We start from the raw sequence: 20,645 nt of genomic DNA, 5'->3' as shown, positions 1-20,645 counted from the left end.
GAAAAAGAGGCTCAGGTCTGACTTTCCAGACTCTGCTGAATTTCTAGGTAGGAGATAGTAAGTCAAGGGCCTAGACTGCAAACTGAAGTCTTCAGCTGCTTGCTAAGTGATGGAGATTTATATGCAGGGTGCCTCTTCTGAGAGATCTGATGGAAGTAGTTTATGGGTGCTTCTGGAATCTTTTTCCGTTCATATCTCTTCTCTTCTCTTCTCTTCTCTTCTCTTCTCTTCTCTTCTCTTCTCTTCTCTTCTCTTCTCTTCTCTTCTCTTCTCTTCTCTTCTCTTCTCCTCTCCTCTCCTCTCTTCTCTTCTCTTCTCTTCTCTTCTCTTCTCTTCTCTTCTCTTCTCTTCTCTTCTCTTCTCTTCTCTTCTCTTCTCTTCTCTTCTCTTCTCTTTCATAGGAGACTTTGCTAGTTGGTCTTTTTTTATTTGTTTGTCAAAACAATTTTGTTGCCACATCCTAGCACATGTTTACCTTAAGCTGCCTTGATTTATGGAATAGATTTCATAACTGATTTGGATTTTTCTTTAAAATGTTTTAAGTCCATATTAAGGTGGAATATGTTTTTCTAAAAGGCTATCACAAAGCAGCTGAGAGGAAGGTGACCTCCTCCTGGTTGTCAGGTGAAATATCTGGGATAAAGAGTGGAGCTGGTCTTCCCCTGAATATAATCTGAGTAGTTTATTTAGAATTCAAATAATAACAAAAACAAACCAACCAAAACCCCAAACCCAAAACCACAAGAAAAAACCAAAAGCCCACTCTGATGTCATGGAAATCTCTAATAACACTAACTGGCTTCTAGGGAAGAAGAATTAGCCTCTTGGAGCTGGTAACGCTACCCAGAGTCTGCATGATGTGCCCCTTTCTTTTTCTTTTTTTCTTTTTTTTTTTTTTTTTTTGTCATCACAAAAAAGCACAATAAAATGGAGATACCATTAAAGAAGAGACAAAACAAAAGTCACAGCTAGAGAAATTAAAGGACATGTACCTTAGACAGAGGTAGAGAAAAAGAAAGAGTAAGAGAGAGAGAAACTTTTTTTTTTCTCAGTAAGAGTTATCCCTCCTAGGATATTAGAGAATATTTCTTTTGAATTTACCACTTCTGTACTGCACCTTCATACTAAAAGAAATAAGAACAAACATATTAGGAAGGGGTCGTATATACCTTCAGTGATTCAGTTATCACAGCTTTAGTCTGGCTGTTTCAGATGATGAACAGAGATATTTTTCATTTGTCAGGAAAAAACAGTAGTAGGCCCTATCAAAACTCTCAGGACTGTATGAAAAGCAAATTTTACAGCTTCCAGGTTCAAAAGTTCAGATCAGAGGTGTGGCTGCATGCAATTTATTTTGCATATGAAAGAAATAGTCTCATGATTTTCCATATTAATGGTCCTCTTTCATTATAATATTAAATACACTGGGAAGGATGATACATCACACAGGATAATTTAAGTTGACATATACAAAGGAAGCATAAGAAAGCTTAGCTCCCGATACTGTTATTTTGCTTCTGGGTATCTCTGAAATGCTGAATACATTTTTCATTTGATCTTAGCTTAATGCAGGCATCAGCTGTTTGCAGAGGGAAAAGCAGACTTAAAAACCATCCAGCTATCATTCAGCTAAACATTTGACTCCATGAGTTTTCTAGTAATTGGTGAACTATTGAGATTTCTCTGACACCTACACAAACTATTGTGCAGAAAATGGGAAACTTGATGCATACAGCTAACAGCTGTCTCCATAGAAGCCCCTTTAATTTATTACTAACCTGTTTGTTTGTGGGGTTTTTTTTTTCCATTTCCAAGTCAAAAGCAAGGTATTTGGGTTTTCACTCCCTGCTTTCCCCGGTAGCAGGAGGGGTCCTTTCCAGGCTGCAGAGGCAGACCAGGGCAGCAGGGAATCTGCAACGGCTGATTCAGCTTCTTCTCCCTGAATAAGGAACTAATCCAATTGACACATGGTGAAGTAAACAGACAGTGACATATTTGTAGACAAACTGTCATACTCTCGATTATTCCCAAAACCAAATTATTTCTGAATTGCAAGCATGGAATTTAAAAAGTCTGCCAGCCTCAGCAGCTGGTACATTTCTAGGAGATCCAACCATTCGAGGGAAAAGTTAATTTCAATATCATGTAGTACATTTCCTTACATCTCCTAATAAATCTCTCTTGCACACTGCACTGAAGAAATATGCAAATGTTCTTTTCACACTATAGATTTCGTGGTATGGCTTGTGGTTTATAAATTATAAATTTCTGATTTTTTTTTTTTTTTTTTTTTTTTTTACTGTTACATATTTGAATAAGTCTTTGAAAAGCAAGTTGACTTTGCCCTGTCTTAAAACATCTTTTCTTAATGGAAATTTTTTTCCAGATACTGATATTTTATTTGCAAATAGAACATATTTGAAAATATTTACCTTCGTTTGGCATGTACTAAATAGGTTGGATTTTCAAAACCAGAATTGGTTTAATATTGTTCCCAGTAGAGCACTGAATTCGTGCAGTGCAATGAAATCAGGACTCCACCTGCTTCACAAGGAGCCGTACAATTCAGTGTTATTATTGTAGGGGCTGGGTATCCACCCCTCTGAGCCTTTTACAGTAAAGAAAAAATAGACTATTTAACGAGTGACGTACTTATCTGTCAAACAGTATCATGTGTCCTGCTAGTGTGAACTCCTCCTTTCTGAACAGTGGCAAAAATACATGTTACCCTGACCTGCCATTACATATTTCTAAGGGATGAAGAATGAGATCTTCCTCCAGTGCATTTACTGAAGATTCTCCAAACTGCAGCACTGTTAAAAACAGGGCCAAGCAAATAGTTGATGCCTCCAAGTTTGGAGTGAGGATGAATTTCCCTCAGTACTGCATAAATAAAACATTCAGAGGTGTTCACATTGCATGAGTCCCCAGGGTGTCCTTCTTCCCTGTTTTCTTGGGTTTAGGTGCGTCCTTGTGGAGGGTTTGGGGGTTTTGAGCTCATGATTTAAGAGTCAGGTCACCAAACATATTTAGGCACTGCAATAATTCATGACTAATCTTCAGTTAACTCTAGATTAGTCGATCAGATTTAGATGTCTGAGGAAGGGATTTTTAGAAACTAGCTAAGCAAGGCACTATTTGATCTAATTATGATTGATGTGCAGAGGAAGAGTTGGGAGTTACCTGGTAAAAGTAGCCAGAGATGAGTAAGCATCTCTGAAATTATACCTAATTTCCTTCTCTTGGGTTCTTGAATTACTAATATTAATCTGGAATTAAGCTCCTGTTCAAAGTTCTATCTTAAGGTAAGACATGCCTTTTAGTCCCTTTCCTTTGAGAAAAGACAAAAGCACAAAATAAACAAAACTCTGAAGAAAGAGGGAATAGTTAGTAGCTTGGTACATTACCCATCAGTGCTGTAGGAAACAAATCCCCTATGTGATGCTGAATGAAGAGAAGAGATATAAATTATTTTTCTACATGCTTCAAGAACATCCTTATTACCAGGCTGTCTGGAGCAAGCTAAAGGAGGAATTCTTTGATCCTGAGTATTTTATATTTGACTGTCCTGACCATGGTCTGTTGGCTACTCTGTTACAAATCTGCCTCTCTAAATCTTCTTTTGGAGCTACTCCATCATATATAAATAAGTTTTACTTATTGGAGGAAAGAGAGAAATATGCTGCGTAGTCTGGTAGCCACTCACACAATGTATATGTCCGGGTCTGTCCTGGTATGTAACCTGTCAGGTTTGGGGTTTTTTTTTGGCATGCTCTGAAGATAAAAGATCATGCTCTTGTAATAAGAAAGCTTTTCTTCTGGAAGAGTTTGAAGGTCTCAGGAATTTTAACTTGAGCAAGAGCTTCAAGCAATTAATTAACTCCTGGCAGGATCCAGCTTCAGCACCTTTGTGTGTACAGGGATTCATGGAGTTAGGCAGTAGAGAATTTTAAGGATGTCACTGGTGGCTAAATGGGAACTGAAGAGGAGGGTAAAAATGGAGGCTTTTCTAGATTAAGCTTTAAGATGCAGAGTGAAAAGGCTGAAGAAGTACTTTTGGGGAAAAAAAAAATCAATTACACAGAATTTAAATTAAATATGAATATATTTAATTTTGAACTCGTAAACATTCTTTACTGGAAGTTACCAGTTCAAGTTCAGTTCAATGAAACCATTGTATGGCAGCAGTGGAACCTGTGTGACAACCCAGTGCTGCAGCGTTCCCATTTATTTATTTATTTGTCTTGCAAATTAGCATGCTCTTGTGCTGTATCAGAGTACTTAATGCTTTCAGTTGTCTGAAAAAACCCTACTTTTTCAAAGAGAGTATTTGAAGATTGAAGAAAATGACATCTATGATATTAATTACTGAGTTCTTCAGATTTTTTTTTTTTTAAAAGGCCTGCTAATATTTACTGTTCCATTGAAAAGGGGTTCTGCTTAGCTAAGCAATGTAGTGTGACACTAAGTCTCTGATATAGCTTTTCCTGTCTTGTCATCTTTTGTTTCATCCTGTGTTAATTAGCTCAGTCATCAAGAATACTGGCATTTTCTTCATGATTAATTGTGAAAACTATATCTATATCATCTCATTTGTTTTACTCTTTCCTTGATTCTTTGCAGCATTTGTAGGAGACAATACTTCAAAGTGTGATGTAAAAGATCTTAGAGCAGCGGCTAGTAAATTAAATATTTAAAAGGCTAACACTTTTCATTGTTGTCCTTTAAAAGTTTTTCGTTTCTTTAGAACATTTTTACATTTTAGTAAATGGAGTAATAGAGATCATCCACATACAGATGCCTCTTTAATTTTTGCTTTAGATTAGCTTTAATAAAACCTACAAAGAAAAACAACAGTGAAGTCTCTTGCAGATAGCCTGGAATAAGTCTTCTTTCTGGTACCAGCTAGAACACAAAATGGCAGCAGTGTTTTGCAGCCAGGCAGGCTTGTAGCAATATGAAGGCTCAAAAAAACAGTGTACTGAAAGCAAAACCACTTCACTTATGTGAAGTACACTATTCATATACCTGCCTTAGAGAGTGGCTGGCTCCATGAAACACTTCCTAATATCTACCCTGACTTTGGCTTTAATTTTACACAAAAGAAAATGACTGCATAAGCTGACAAGAAGTGAGGAATGAAATTGTACACGCGCATGCATACGTGTGCATACACACACACACACACACACAGGGGAACTGCCAAGACCAGCTGCGGATATCGCACTCCTGCGAAAGGAGCGTGATGGCAGCTCAGTATCACACTCTGCCCCAGTGCAGGGGTCTTAGGAAATAAAGTCTGTATCCAGCTGCATGTGGAGTTTCGAGAGCAATAAACAGAGACAGACCATAGCTAGGACTCTGCTGTTAACACCTCTTGCAAAATGGGGCTTGCACAGGAACTTTAAGGACAGGATACAAGCTTAATTTTTCACCATAGTGGTGTCATTACCAGAAATGTGTTCCCACAGTTATAATCACTTGCAGCCTGGGAATCCTTCCTAGGGTGAGATCAGCCGCTGAAGTGCTGTAGCTGCCGATTTATTCTCTGAACATCATTGTCTCTGTTTTACTGATAGGAGCTGTGAAGGGCTTGCTGAAGGTCATGGAGAGGCTGGGACAGAGGAGGAACAGCGAGAACTACCGAGTCTCTTCAGCCTAGTGCCAGATACTTGCACTTTTCAGGTGTATGTGCATTGTGAGGCTTAACATGCTAATATTCATAACTATAAAAAGGAACTTACTATTTCATCTGACCTTATTTTATTTTCTCTGCTGATCTCTGAATGCCAGTATTTCCAGTATTTCAGGTTTTCGTTACACATTTAATACCAGTAGAAAATATTTTTTTTATGATTGCTTTTGTCACCTTTAGAATACTCTTCCATCCTATCAAAACAAAGAAATACTATTTTTGACCATATAAATTACCTACAAAATTGCCAAATAAATATTTCTTTCAGGTTTTAGTATGTCTTTTTTTTTTTTTCTTTCTTTTTTTCTCATTGTTGGTGATAATGCATGAAACAGGGGATGTGCTGGAGTGGCAATTAGAATCACCTTGGTTTCTGCTGAAAAGCAATGATAGCTTAAATTGCTGAACTTCTGGGAAGGACAAAAGGAAAGGCAAATGCCAGTTGTCTTCAGAATAAAATTACACTCTTTTTTTTTTCCCCCCAAAAAATGCTGCTTTTTTTTTTCTGTTTTAAGAGCAACAATTAATATTTATTTCTTCTTTAGTTTAATATTTCTGTAATACATTTACTCTTTGTAAAATTTATTGCCTTGGAAACCCTGGAGACAAGAAAGAACACTTCCAAAACTGCCAAAGAAACTTCAGAGCACAGCTGAAAGTCAGTAAATCTTTTTTGACTCAGGAAGCTTTGATCACTAAGAAAGAAAATAAATAAATAAACAAATAACATCCTCACAGCCTTTTGAGAATGGTGATTTCAAGTATTGACTCATCAAGTACTTAATTTCTATGAAGCTCTGGGAGGTCATTTATGAAAGAATATATTAGTCAGCCGATAATAACTTAAAAGTAGTCCTTTATATCTATGCCCAAGCCCCAAATCTACCCACAGATAAAATACAAAACTTGAGAGTGAAATGTGAGAAAAAGGATAAAACAAAAATAAAATCTGATAGTAAAGATGGGAAGGAAAGAAACAAAAAAAAAGAAAAAAAAAGAGAGAGCGAGGACAAAAGAGAGAGAAGGGAGGTGTGGGGGCGGGAGAACACTGTATAAGAAAATAGATGATCAAATTTCCAGAAGTTACCTTCTGAAAGTAAAACAAAAAAGAAAAAAATATTACATTACACAAAAGTTCCAGTGATTTAAATTGTGAACTTTCGAAAAGTTTAGTGAAACAGACCTTTTGAAGCTCTCTCATCTATTACAACATCTTTTTGCAAAACATTTTTTGCTGACTACAAAATGAAAGAATGTGAAGGTCTTATATTTAACAGCCTGGAGCAGCTATGATCCACAGAGCCACAAGGGTATAAGGCTGACACCGTACAGTAACATGTTTCTGATGAACATTCTTGATATGTTCCAGGAAAACAACTGAATTATTTGTCCAGTCCATCAGTTATTTTTACGACAGACAGTAAGAACCTAATGCTGCAGTCCTTAATCAAGAATGGAATAAAATGACTAAATTTCAAAGTCTAGATTATCTTTCATTATCCATCGCACACTATATGACTAATGTTCTATTCCAGTAAGAAGTGTCTTAGACTTTTTGCTTAATACAAGCTCGTTTTCCTTGCTCATGACAGCCAGGAAACAGGGCAGAACACACTTCTAAGCTCCACACTAGCCTGGCCCATCCCCATGAAGCCCTGTGTGAGAATATGACTGATACCTAAAAGAAAACTAAAAATTCTGTCTCTTTCAACTTTGAGGAAGTTTATAATTGAAATCACTGGAACTCTTTATGCAATGTAATTCTTTCTTTCTTCCTCCTCAACTTTCCCTGAAATATTATCTTCTAAACAGGTTTCACATCTGCTCTCTTCAGTATTTTTATTCTTTTCAGCGCTCTTTTTCACAGCTAGGAAATTATCCTAAGAGGATAAGATATCTAAATGATGTGAAGTCAGACTAACAGAAGTGATTAGCAACAAGTTTCCACAAATATCTGGAAAGTAAACTGTCAGAGTATGCCAGCATGAAAACTTACACACATACACATACTCAAACACCACTTTTATGTACTTTACATATTAAATAAACATAGGTGGAAGATGGCAAAAAGGAAATCACTACTACAAAAGTGCTGTTAGTGTAGCGTCATTCCTCCTAACTAGCTATAGCTTTGTAAATTTTTGGAGTGCATTTTAAAAAAAAATTTAAAAAAAAATCAAACAGTCAAGATGTAGTTCTAGAAATTGCAAGTAATTTCCAAAGCAAATAATATATACAATAGCACTATACAGTAAATTGGGAGCAGCTGCTGATACTGACATTACAGATGGTTACAAAGTGTATAATTTATGTTTTCTGTAACAGTAAGTGGAAAAGCCACTTAGACATAGATTCATAATTTCTTTTTTTTTTTTTTTTTCTTCCAGATCTCATTATTGTGGACATACACACTCAAAGTCTGTGTTTTGACATTAATCCATTTTTATTATGAATTTGTTAGCATAGTATCTGCCTCTTGGATTTTTTATGGTTTCTCTAGGAAGTTGGTTGTCTCAGGAGATTATCTACTCTTCAACTTTATAGAAATGCAGAAGCAGTCAAGCACTCTGTAGTCTCGATGTAGCCTCTCTGAAATGGAGGAAATACACAGTGAAAGATGAGAAGGTTACCATATCTAATATTAGAAGATACAGTTGAGCATTTATCTACTGCCAATAAATCAAGGTTATTCTTGTGCATAAAACATATCGAATGGAAGGACTAAAAAGTTACCAAAAGAGTTATTTACTTACATTTTCTAGAAAACAAAAACCCAACTACTGTTACGCCATTCCCCATCTTCCTCCCGACAGCAAACAAAACATGCTCCCAAACAACTTCAACAAAAAATGGAGTCACTGTGAGGACCTGTTTTTGCAGAGAGACTGCATGGGTGCTGGACAGGCCGAGTGGGTTTGCTAGCTAGATGAATGACTCTCTGTAGGAACCTCTCTCTCTCCATTGACTACAGAGCATGTCTGTTTGAAAGGCTGTGACTAGGCCCTTGATGCTTGGGGACCACTTAGGCAACATGATCCTTAGACCTCACAGCACTGACTGCAGTGTAAAAACTGGAAAAGATCTAAATGTTTGCTCAGTGACTGTAAGAAATCATTCTTTAAGTTTGTGTTAAGAATCGACGCAGCATTTTCACACTTTAGGAGAGTTCTGCATATCAAACACAAAAGACTAAAGGAAAAAAAAATATTCTTTTCTTTCTCATTGGGCTAAACCTGTGGTTGCAGTTCCTGTTCAACAGAGTCTTTTGCTGAAATGCCAAGTCAAGGTGGTCCTCGGAGCTCTTGGTGTTCATCTGTTTTATCACATACTTCCTTTTCAATGCTAGATTTTCAAAAGAATAACATACTCTCTGTAGCTCCTAAATCTCCTAGCAGCATAAATCTCTCAAGGATAAACTCTGAACATTGGCAGAAGCTTTAAATTCTTTACAATGCAGTGGCAGCTGATGTCTGACTCAAACGTTAACATCAGCAGAGCTGGAAAAAATTAAGGATTTTGTTACCACTTGCATCTCTAGGGCCTAGTCTATCTATGCATAATGAGAAGAAAAAGTATCTTTTACTACTAAGTTTAGCAGTTAGAACATCACCCTTTCTTTAATGTATTTGATTGTGGGCACTCCCAGCCTTAAGCATGCTGGGCTCTTACATATTGTGAAGTGAGCCTTTGTCACTGTCTCCTGCTTGTGTTGTTCTTCCTGATACGCATATTCATTAGAACACGTACTGGGCTGACACTCCAACTTTCTATGACTTAATCAGCTGGTAAAGAAATCCTTCCTTTGCCTTTCTTCCCACCCCCGCCAAGTGAAACAGGTTTAACCAAGACTTACTTTATCATTAAGGTTAGGTAGAGACTCGGAGAGGGATTCATCTGTCCTAACTCAGGCAACTAGAAGCTTCATTTGTAAGACTGAAATACTCACCGTAGGCTGACTTTATAATCCATAGAGAAATAGACACTTCCAGAGATACCTCCTAGAATAGCTCTCTGGGATAATCAGCAGAAGCCTCCATCCTCTTACCTCTAACTACAAAGGGAAGCTGGATAGATTAGTTCAGATTTAAATGTCTCACTTTCAAATATCTAATCAGGAAAGATGAAACTCACCCTGGGACTCAACCCTAGCCTGTCAGCAGAGGGATTCGGACTTCAGTCCTTTGCAGAACAGAAGAAAGATCTTGAACCAGAAAGCTTTATTTGAGAAGAATCCCTCCTTCTTCTCCAGTTTGAACTGTCTATAGATCCTCACTCCGGGAGAGCACTCGGGCCTCTTTACTCCAGATGAAGAGACGTGTCCCCCCCCCTTACCTTGGAGTCAAACACTTAGTCCTTGTTGAACTCTAGCCACATAACACTTTTTTAACATGTTTGACAGATAAAATAAAGCAATTCCTCATCAGTTGGGTGGCCAGCGTGAAGGACCCCTCCAGGAATCTAGTGCTTGCCAATGTCTAAGTAACAGGTTAAAAATCCTTCTTGCTTCAGTGGTGGTTAATCTTAAATTTCTGTAACGGGGAAAAAATGGGATCTAATTCAGCTTATATTAAACCAGGGACCCGGCAGCCAAGTACAGTGTTAACTGTGACCTTTATGATACAAGCTCATGTTTTACGCTGAATCAGTGAACCTAAGATGTTTTTTGAAAGGAAACCTTTCATACAGAGTTCATTGCTAAGCATCAATCTTTTTCAAAACACACTGACCTTCACTGCTCTATATTACAATGGAGTAAGACTGCTGACGGCTAAAGGGAATATTACAATAGATTTGCTTCAAACTCAGAATAAACAATTAATGTAGGAACGTCTGGGTTGCATTCAGTTTCAGCACTGATGGCTTGTACTGCTGACTGGTGTGTGTCTATTTGAATGCATTTATTTCCAGATATATATGCACATGTGCATACACACACAGAGTGAGGGTTTAAATTGCTATACTGTCATTCCCCCAAAAAACACTGAGGCAAATAAATATCTTGTTAGGTGAATGAAAGTCTTAGCAATGTCATTTTTTTTCATTCCCATGAACAGAAAAGTGGTCATAGGCTTTTTCCTGTTTCCAATGAAGGTGACAGACATTTTTAAATTTTCCTATTGTCTGTAATGGAAACAGAAACAGAAGCAAAGTTCTTTCTATAGGGAAATTCCTTTCTATATGCAAGGCCTTGCATTGCCGTTCAGCTCACTTCATCGCTATATCTCACCCAAACTACTCCCGCTCTATACTTTTTCTAAAACCTGACTAAAAACTCATTCATAAATGTCCTTATTACCCTTGTTTTACTCCTTTTCCTACTGATGACATCATAAAACTCTACAAACTCTCATGATTACTCTAACTTTTCTCAGATTTCACACAGAAAACAGGGGTATTCTCTACATGTATATTTTTGTTAAAAAAAAAAATAAATTGGTTTTCACATGCATGCTGCCTTAAGTTAGGACATCAGGAGATAGTACTGCATATGAGGAGCAATTGGAGTTCAACAGAAACTCTGGGATAAGCTCAATTAATTATGAATGGACGGAACACAGTATTGGTTTATTTTAAGAGTGAACGAGTAAAAGTATATCTATGTGTGAATGTTGAGCAGTGTAAACCAAGCAAATCAGAGAAATATCTCCTTAAATATTAGTAAATATCTCATGAGTTAAAAATACTCTGAAAATTCATAATTTCTACTAGACTTACAAATTCAAGTCTGAAACAGATTTAATCTTGCCTTAAGTATCCCTCCCATTGTATCCATAACAAGACACTCACAATTTTCTGGTTCTTCCTCGATTAAATGCACCACACAGACGTAAACTCAAATCTACTGTCATTTTTCAATTTAAAATTAATCTTCACTGATTAGGTTTTAGGAAGAAGATCACAAAAAGACTCTCAGAAAGTCAGGTTCACATTAAACAAAAATCGTTCTATTGCTAAACTCTTGATATTTTCATTTATTTCCTGACATTTAAAATCCCATCATCCAAGTACTGGGTGTATGGTGATAACTCATTGCATATATCACACAACAGAAAAAAACATGTCTGTTTCCACAGCTGAGCAGACTGATTTTTACAAAACTGAGCCAGTGGTGTATTATCGTTTCAAACAAGGACAAGTTGTCGAGCTTTTTTTTGCCTGAGAGGCAAGCATACATTAACTAAGGCTGCTAACAGAATAGTGACAAAAGAGGCACAATGCTCTTTCTGATTCCCTGCTTCCTCCTCCTGAGACTCAGGCTCATTTGGAGCGCTGATGCTTACCAGACTCTACAAAAAACACAGCAGCTGTTGTCGAGAGAGAAATCTCCATTTGCAACAACAACAAAAAAATCAATTAAACAAGCACTTTAAAAGAGAACTGAAAAGTGCTCCACACTTTGCAGTCTATGATATATATTTTTTTTCTAGTTTTAAACATACTTAAAAAACAAAACAAAACAACCAACAACCACTCTTTCTAGAGCTACAGGATCTCAGGGGGATTTAGTTCAAAACTTGAAAGCAGATTAGCTACTTTTTGTTGGCTTTGATAGAAATCTTTTGTCTGTCTGCACAGCCACGGCTTTTACTAATAATACAGGGATGGGAGTAATTTCTAGTATGCTTGGCTCTTGGGTCCCCAGCAAAACTGAATTTTTCATAGGTCTGTATCTCTGGGAAGGTAAAGGTTAGTGCTTGATGTCTAATTTACTTTAAGCCATTTCAAAGCCTGTGGAAAATATTAAGAGGCAAGAGATTCAGGTAATCTATCTAGCTGGAAGTTTAAAAGGGAGAAAATGTGGGGGTTATTCTCCATTTTGCTCCTATTGCTGTTACCACTAAAAAAAAACGAACACAAAACAATCCTTAAAATCATAAAAGTAATTTGGAGGACTTTTTGTGAGTCTTTACTTTGTTTTTGAGTGTTTACTTTGTTTTTGTGATCCGTGCTTTTACGGAGATGCATGGCTTCTTTCTGGCATAGCGCCTTAATTATTGACCAAGTAAATATTTAACATTTCTACAGTAATTTTCATTCCAAAGAATACTAGACTATAGACTGCTGAAACAATGTTTAACCCTCTCAAACAAGACAAAGAAGCTTTATTTACACATAAATATACTGTACATTTACTTACTCCCTTTCAAAAATTCCTAAAGTTATTTTCTCAGATAAATAACTGAGTTTTAATCATATTGCTGCAGTGTATAGAAAGCAGGGCACCATTCTTTTATGAACATAAAGAGATTTCCTATACCCCAAATAATAATCTCAGAAGAATAAATTGCAGCATTGCTTTTTTGTTTGAGTTTGTTTTGGTTTGGTTTTGGTTATTTTGGTGTTTTTTTTTCCCTAAAATGCAAAATTGTGGCCCTAGGAAGTCCCAATATTTCAAGCTTTACAGCCAGAATGCTGAAATCATGCCCTCTACACAATTAGAATGGAAGGAGCACAAATGTTATGGTATAAGCAGAAGTTGAAATAATTTGTGGAGGAAAAATAATCTGACCCAGGAATCCACAAAATAAACCAATCAAGTCTTAAGAAATAGCTTCTCCTTAGGTATTGCCTTTCTTAGCAAACTTTCATTGCATTTGGCAGTGTGTATATATATTCATGCAGAACCATATGTATATACTCACAATTTAACATATACAATAATCTTTAGTAAAAATTTCAGAAGTTGCACATTTCACTGAAAAAATGTGTGTGTTCTGATGGAAAAATGTGCCTTGTCATGTCAAGGACATTTGAGGTCAGCATTTCTCTTTTTCGATGGTCAATTAAAATGTTATTTCTCCATCTATTTCATGGTGGTAAATCCCGAACCAGAGGAAGAGGATTGAGCTCTACAGTCGGTTCACACAAGCAGAGGTATTAGATGCCGATTTCCTGTCTATGGTAACTTCTAATTTGACTGTCCTTTTGCTTGGATTACACGTAGGAAGATGACATGAATTCATTACGTCAGTCTCATGAAGAAAGAATCTCGCTGCATTCTCCACACATTTGTTCCACTCCGAAGGCCAATTTTTGAAATGGGGTATGCCAGCCTCTTTAAATGGCAACGTACGGAGTGGCTGACATTTGGCATTTCCATGTAAGGCTCAGAAGAATGAATAGATCTGTTTCCAGCTAGGCCTGAGTGAAGCTGTTCCATTTTGGTTTGTCAAATTTCAGACAATATCTTCAAGCTTGAGTTTCATCTTACACTGATATAAATCGGTGGTAATCTCTTGATTGCAGTGAAATGAATGGGAGTTACAACTTCAGCAGAGCCAGGATTTTCATCCTACAAATAATTGTTTTGAGACTAATGGTACTACACTTCCACAGAACTAGCAACAAAAGACAGAAGATATTTTATTTTTTAATAAAATAAAACAATTTTTAAATTCTATATTGTCAAAAATCGGCAAGAATTATTTTCTTTAAATAAATATTTTTCTTTTTCTCTTTTTCTAAACTTAAAACCTCTCTCTGTACCACAATCTAATAGAAAAACTATTTACAGCTGAATAAGAGTGAAGAGGGAGACTTCATGTGCTTAAGAAGTGGCTATTTACCTATTCAGTTACATAGAATTTATGTCTTTGTGGAAATGTATTTACTTCCCATGACTCTATCAGTGACATATCTTTAACATATAGCCTAAAAGTCTCTATCCCTTCATAATTTGTCTTGCCTGTATCCTTTGGCCATCATGGTAGTTACAACTTTACTATGACTCCATTAACTAATATTTTGTTTGAAAATATCAATTTATTCATGTAGGTAGAAAGCCATGTAATGGAAGAATACAAAAAAATTAAAACTAAACCAAAATTATACTTAGAATGTATGTTATAATATAAGCATAAAGGGTAAGATTTATAATTGTAGGAAAAAAAAATAGGAAATATAATTTTATTTCCTTTCTTCCTTAAGTGGACTACTGAAAATAAAATCATTCTTAATTACGACACTTAAACCTTTTGCTGCAATACACCATGAAGACTATGAAATCAACTAAAACCAGAACAAATGATATAGCTGACTGTATTTTAATTTAAAACTTTAAATATTGGCATATTTTACAAACAGACAATGGATATGCATTTCACAACCATTATTTTTCTGTCTGCTATGTTCTTTTCAGGAAATTATTGAAAGTGTGTTTCTGTTATAGACTGCAGACTATTTTACACTTGGAAACATGCACTCACCCAAAAATACTGATGAAACCCATGACACAAATGGAATTCCTTTAGCAAAGTGGAGGACAGATTTGAGATATTGAGTATCATACACAAAATATTTAGATTTCTATATTTTCTATTTTTATTTTTTCTTTTTTGTTTTGTTTTTCTGTGCTAGACATGAAACTCCTGATGTGTATATATAATCTATCATAATCAATCCATGAAAGTGTAATAAAAATTTAAATGTTTTAAATAAATCAAGTAATATCTACCAGCAAATTTTAGACCATTAAACACTCCCCCCCCCCAAAAAAAAGGAAATATTTTAGAGGTGACAGCTAAAGATCAAATAATTATTTCACAAACATTCAGAAGATGATATAACAATGCGACAATTATTGTTCAAAGACAATCTTAAGAATTTTCACCCTGTTTTTCACACATCAAATATTCCAAGATGTAGTAACACAGGACTTCTGGGTTTACTTCAGAATATTAGAATAAAATTTAGCTACTGGTTGTTGTGTTAATATGAAAGGAACAGAATTTACCCTGGCTTCTGAGCATCAAATAATTTCTTACTTATTTATGTTCAGTTTTCTCACCTTAAATAGACATTTATATTTTCTTTTGCTATTTTTGGTGAGGTTTTTATGGTTAAAATATAGATTTACAGATAACTGCAGGTTTTTTGCAAAACTAATTTATGTGCCATATTTTTTGTTCTTTGCAAAAGCAGAAATAATAGCTTCACAAGGTATAAACCAGTGGTAAATAAAGTCCAACACATGGTTTTCATAGAAATATAGTGACTCAGAAATATATTTGCCAAAGGTCTTCAAAACATGGGTTTTGGTGACAGGTTTGAAGTTTACATTACAGTTTTTTTTTCTCTCCATTCTTTCCAAAGGTAGGACTGGAATATAATTTGAGATGCAGGAAAATTCATATATAGGGTCCTGAATGTAAAGAATACACATATCACTTATTGATATTTGCCTTCTTTGGGTAATCTACTCCTACACTCAAGATAGAATGTGCTTTGAAACCATCGCCAACATCTGTATCTGCAAGGCAACTCTTATCTGAAATGCCTGATGTGCTCAGTTACATTGTGCTGCATCATGATAGGATGACTAATCATGTCATAAAAGTTAAATGAAATCATCTAGCCAGGAAGAAGAATGCATTTTAAGAGTTCAATATTTCAAATGAATTATCTGTTCTTTCATAGTGACTAATGTTAGAATGAAAGACATATTTCTTTTCTGGGAACCTAGAGTTTGATTCTGCTCCACTAAATTCAATGAAAATGCTGTTGTTTACCTTTCTGAGCATGGGATAGGAGTCTTTTGTTAGGAAGACAGTGACATATGTGCATGTGTTTTAGAAAAAAAAGCTCTACTTGTGTATGATTTTCTTTTTACCTCTGTCATACTACGTAACTTCAAAAGCCTTCAGTAGCAGAAGCATATACTCTTCGCTGCAGCACAGAGAACAAAAAAAGTATGACATGGTACATGCATACTGTTAGGTCGATGAAGTAGCATGCTAATTTACTTCTTTTACACAGTGACCGTGTTTGTATTAATATGAATATTAAGCTTTCCTGTAAACAAAACACTGATACTATAACAAATTTAGAAATGTAAGAAGCTTGAGAATACAATTAATTTTGGTCGCAGCCTATATGTGAGGCATTTTAACTTTTAATGCTTTTCTTAATCCTCTGCTATACATTTCCACCAGGAACTCACTAAAGGAAGGTGCAAGCAATCTTTCTGTCCTGTGGAAAAATGCCATGTGTCATGCGGCAAGCTGTCTTTGCAGAATGGACAGTGTCCAAAACACCAGTCTGTAAAAATGAAAAAAGCCAAGATGCTCCACATCTTATCTTAGGAGAATTATTGACTCAGAGGCACCATGTGTGGTGGCTGTCTACAGCAAGCATGGTCAAGATTATCATTAGGCATGCCGCACACCCAACACTAATTCTAGTGTCAGGAATTCAGTTCTAAAGCAGCTCTGCTGCAGTCAGTTTTTGGCATGACTTCAAAGCTAATATTCAAAGTCAGAAAGCTTAAAACCGTGCAAGCTTATTTAGATTCTTTAAATGGCCTGGCTTGGTAGATTTGTGGGCATTTGAAGCTTTGTAAATCATTGCAGACTGAAAAAGTGAAAAAAAAAAGTTAATCTTTGCAGTTAGAGTTTTCAATGATGTGACATTGGATTCATTTCAAAGTGTTTTCTTCTTGCCTATCATCCACTGTCCCTAAATCTTAGGAGTACTGGAGCTATGTGTATTGTAACTTTTTTTGATTGTGGAATTGTTTTCTTGGTTTGGTGTGTTATGGAATTGCACAAGACCTTTGGAAAACAAAAAGCAAACAAAAAACCCAACCTCTTCACTTGGAATCTCACCTACATTAAGAAGTGACTGTTTTCTTATCTGCTATGAGAAATTGTTGGACTTGAGTCACCACTTTTTTGAAGACACTATCTTGTGACTGGATGGCTGTCATGAAAGAATGTGTTGGTTCTTGTGTCACTTAAATTTCAAACAGCTTTTGCAATGAGAACAGCTGAAAAGTCTATTTGCACAAATACTTGTTCTACCTCCATTACGTGCATAACTTCATGTACTTATGTGTAATATCCAAAATATAAAAGTAGCATACAGAACACAAATAGAATATCATCACCTGTCATCACATCTTGATGTAATGGTACAACTTCCTCAGTACTTTAAAAACAGCTTGCAAATACTTTACCACAGGAAACTTTTTTCCCCTCACAATAGAGTAACTTTTTTTTCAAAGTTACCTTAGTCCAAGAATGAAAGGGTATGGTTTGGTCTGTGGGCATTCAGAGTTTTTCTGTATTGAAACAGCTGTTGGCTTGAAAATCAATTATGATACATTTTTGGGGGTCAGCACTAAGACTTTCAGAAATGAAAATTTTGGGTTTGGACATCTACTAGAATCCCAGAAAGCATTTTGATATGAAATGTTATATTTGTGAAGTTATACATAAAAATGTTGTTCTTACCTGGTTTATAGTTACTAATTTTAAGTGTTTCCTTCTTTGCCCTAATATCATTTGAGTCTTAGGGTTTATGGTGAATCCTGAGCTGGCTGAAGTCTTAAATTGGAACTATTGATCTTTTCTTTAAAATAAGTCAACCAAAGTACATTGAAACTCTTTGTTCTCAAAAGCCAGCAATTTCCACAATTTAAACAGGGAAAGTGCAGATTCCCTGTCTGAGATGATTGCTTACAAAATAAAATAACAATTCAAAGTAAATTTACATCAGGGCCACTGCATATTTCCAGCAGCAAATGGAGGAAGGCCTTTCCTCTTGTTCTTCTTGGCAGACCAGCAACTTTAGGCAGCTGCATGGTTTGAACAAAATCTGGATGACTCTTTTCCACCATCTCTGAAGCCTTACTTAGGTATTGCTGCAATAGGCCCCTGTTCCTTTCAACGTTAGACTCCAGGCCATGCTTAGGCTGCCTGCTGCCTACTTATTACCCCACCCCATATTCAGTTGCTCTCAGAGAAGGAGCATTTTCCCCCACACAGGCAAACAATCAGCCCCACACTCCAGCAATAAAATAACACACTCATCATCTGCTTTCCACCATTTTGCCTGGACATAGACTAGTCTGTAATGTATATTAGAAATATATTCTTACTGTAGAAATATATTACTTTAATGTGTGCACCTACTGCGGTATACTTGTAGTCTAAGTTATGAATGAACAAACCAAACAAGTTCTACCACCTTGCAGAGTCAAGGGCGATGCTCCTGATTCCCTCAGCAAATTCTAATGACTAAATCTACATCCTGTGCACTGTCTGAAATAGAAGAAATAGTCTCATCCAAGTTCTAAAAGTTATCAAACTGTGTAGGTAAACAACATCAGATCTCACTTGGAATGATCTGCCTGCTTCAGAAGGGGAGGACAGAAGGAGAACACAGAGCTGCTCCATATTTGCTACTTCCATGTCTACCTGTTGAAGTAGAGAGCTTGCAGTGTTCCACTGCTGCAGGCTGACAGAGGTAAGCAGGATTTAGTTTCTGATTTCCGATGAGTGACAGACTCTTCAAGGCATTATGTCTGCATTTACTAGAAGGCATTCCTTTTTTTCCTGAACCCTATGGATTCAGCTGTTGACCAAGATTTCAGATTAATTCTTTGGGTTTGTAGGGACACAGAGTTTGCCTTCTCAACTGTCTGAGAGGAATTAGGGAAGTTAAAATTATGACCAAATGCTGATATCAGACAGCGTACATGAGAGGAAATGCAAGATTGACACATCCTAGACCTAAAAAGGAATCCAGAAGGGCAGACTTGCTCTCAGGATACTTCCACACTCACTGAGTGCATGATTGAACTGAGTTTTGAATCTAGAGCCTCTAAAACTCTTTAGAGTTTCTCTGACTCTTTTACTTAGCCATTTACAAAGGGGATTTCCTGCCCAAATGGGCTTCATCAAAGCCATTCTCACCATTCCCATGTAGTGAAACTACAGGAAATTCCTTAATTTCTCCTTTAAATAAGGCCTTTATTAGTGTAGTACTATGGTGTTTGCTCTCTGAATTGCTCCAAGGGTTCTAACTACGGTTATGTGACTAATTGTAAATCTCCTAACATTCCTGGGAGGGAAATGTTTATTAACTTGGATTGTATTTCAGTCGCAGTAGACATGCTCACAAAATGCTATATGTTGGCAATGTTCCAGCTATACTGCTGGGCTCCAAAGAAATATAGGAATATCTATACTAACACTTTCTTTCTCTTTCTTTCTTTAACATCTTGGATTAATGTTACAATGTGTTTCCAGTGAACTTTCATGGGTCCAAAACTGGATTCCCCCCGAAAAATGTAAAAAAAGTGATTCTTTTATCTTGCAGAATTGCTTAGCAAGATTATTGTTTTCTCCAGAAGTTTAGTTTTATTGAGTGCTTTACCTATTACAAAGGTAACCAAAACTGATTTCTGCATAAAACATAATCTGAATGTGAATCTTGAAATTCATAATCTTCATTGAAAATGACATTAAAAGCTCATCAGTGCTTTACTTCTGCTCTCTGCATCAGTTTCTTGTTATAATTGATAAAGGCAAGATAACTTGCAATATTTTGTAACAGAAGTCCTGCTTTTGTGTCTTCCTATCAAGCTGACACACATAGAAATAAAACACCACTAGTTTATCTGTATGTATTATTTAACCAGAAATCGCCAAAATAGATGTATCATTTGAGTAAACTATAGCCTACCATTGCTATGAGGAACTATAAGCTTTTTAAATTTAAAATTAGAATTTTCAAAAACTTAGCTATGAATCCCAAAATTGGTACTATAATGATTACTGGATTCAAAGTTGAAACTCTAAAAAATGAAGAAACACAACTTAAAAACTGTGAAGGATGGTTACTCAACACTTACAAGAGAAGAAGGCATCTTTTCTTTAAACATTTGTAAGTTTTATACTTGTACTGCTACAAGAATAAGGATTTTTTTTTGGTGCAAGAAGGAGAAAGGAGGAAGTTTGACAAGAAAATCCAAATTAATTCTTTAAAATACATGCAGTAAAAGTAGCAGTTCAATTCCTTTCCTTTTTAATCACTTTTCATATTTTTTTCTTCATGAAGAATTTTCAGCACAGTCATTTGGCAGAAAAAAGGGATTCTTTTTATTTTCAACAACCAAAATAAAAATATTCTGTTAGAAGTGAAGCCAAATGAAAAGCTGCTGATTTGT

The sequence above is a fragment of the Balearica regulorum genome, chromosome 3 (genome assembly GCF_011004875.1).
Source record: "Balearica regulorum gibbericeps isolate bBalReg1 chromosome 3, bBalReg1.pri, whole genome shotgun sequence".
In the NCBI taxonomy this organism is placed as follows: Eukaryota; Metazoa; Chordata; class Aves; order Gruiformes; family Gruidae; genus Balearica; species Balearica regulorum.
Note: the sequence above shows the minus strand (reverse complement) of the source record.